Here is a 2,031-nt window from a genome sequence, read left to right as displayed (position 1 = left end):
TAAATAATGTCTAAGTGGGCTGATTTACACTTCTCATACGATTCATAAGCATCAGCTTGGTGCTTTTTTCTTTCATAACCATTTGTACTTCATGTGAATCACACGTCTTTATATACACCATAAAGTTTTCAGTAAAAATTGTTTTCTAGTTTGTTTAAATACATTGAAACTATTTTGTTACACTGGTATAGAAGAGAGCAGCTCTCATTCAAGTATTCATTTATAGGGCACTTAGGTTTTAGTCACTGTTCTGGGTACTGGGAAACTGATATCAAAGACATCCTTGACTTCAATGCTTCACTAGACTGATACTCCTCTTTTGTTATTCCTTTATGCGAGAGTAGACTTAGGTCATTCCAACTCTTCAAAGCATAGGTAAGACTAGGCTGTAAAATATAATCAGACGTTACTGAAGGCGTTGGGATACTAAAATGGAATTACAATGCACTGAAGGAAAACTTCAAACTGACTACTAAATGTGACTTCTCCTGAATGTCATAGGCTGTCCTCCTAACCTTCCCACCCCTGTTAGCCCCCAACTTCCTACTAGGTTTTAAGAGCAGCCTACTTGCCTTAACAAGCATGCCCAGGACCACAAACACCACCACCCCAGAGCCCAAGCTCTCCAAGTGCTTATCTAAGGCCCCATGACAGGAGAAACCTGCCTCCTACTGGCCCCAACCTAAGGCTAGCTTCTCCAGAAATATAATCTCCAGTAACAGTTCCACCCATAAGGATGACAGCTGTTGTTATTAAGTAGAGCAATTTAGCCCTGCATTGGCCTGGCCATTTCTGTTGCTGAATTGCATCTTGACTTTTTCTTTCTGCAAGCCCACATTGCATTTTTCTTTTTTGGCTTTTTTAAAGTCAGATTTATTGAGGTCTAATATACATATGGTAAAATTGACCCCTTTTAGCACACAGTTCTATAAGTTTTGACAAATATATAGTTATGTTACCACTAGCATAATCAAGATAAAGAATCATCCCACCACCCCCCAAAAATCTCCTGTATCCTTTTATAGTCAACCTCTCCCCCATCCTCAGCCCCAGGCAAACATCCCTTTTAGCACACAGTTCTATAAGTTTTGACAAATATATAGTTATGTTACCACTAGCATAATCAAGATAAAGAATCATCCCACCACCTCCAAAAAATCTCCTGTATCCTTTTATAGTCAACCTCTCCCCCATCCTCAGCCCCAGGCAAACATCAACTTGTTTTCCATGTCCAGAGTTTTTACCATTCCAGAATGTAATATAAATGGAATCATACATTTTTTCTATCTGATTTCTTTCACTTAGCATGATGCAATAGAGATTCATTCATGTTGCTGAGTGTATCAGAAGTTGGTTCCTTTATATTGCTGAGTAGTTTTCCATTATATGAATGTACCACTGTTAATTAAACCATTCACCAGCTGAAGATCATTTGAGTTGTTTACAGTTTTTGATGATTATAAATAAAGCCACAGCAGTGGCATACAAGTCTTTGTATGAATATTGGCTTTCATTTTTCTTGAGTAAATATCTAGGAGGAAGATTGCTGGGTTTTATAAGTATATACTTAACATTATATGAAACAGCAAATTGTTTTCTAAAATAGTTGTATGATTTTGCATTCCAAACGATATATGAGAGTTCTAACTTTTCTGTATCCTCACCAGCACTTGGTATTACCAGTTTGGGTAGTTTTTCTTTTCTTTTTTTTTTTTTTTTAATTCATTCTAAGAGATGTGTAGAAATATCTCAGTGTAGTTTAAATTTTCATTTTCCTAACGACTCACGATGTTAATATCTTTTCTTGTGTTCACTTGTTATCTTACCTCTTTTTGTGAAACGTCTATTCAATTCTTTTACCCATTTATCAGGTTGTTTGCTTTATTATTGACTGTCGAGGATTCATAACATATTCTAGATCCAAGTCCTTCATAAGATATGTGCTTTGCAATATTTTCTCCCAGGCTGTAGCTTGCTTTTACATTTTCATTTTCTTTTTTTTTTTTTTTTTTTTTTTTTTTTTCGTGTCCC

This window comes from Galeopterus variegatus, unplaced genomic scaffold (genome assembly GCF_000696425.1).
Source record: "Galeopterus variegatus unplaced genomic scaffold, G_variegatus-3.0.2 Scaffold4252, whole genome shotgun sequence".
Lineage (NCBI taxonomy): Eukaryota > Metazoa > Chordata > Mammalia > Dermoptera > Cynocephalidae > Galeopterus > Galeopterus variegatus.
This window is presented reverse-complemented; position numbering follows the sequence as displayed.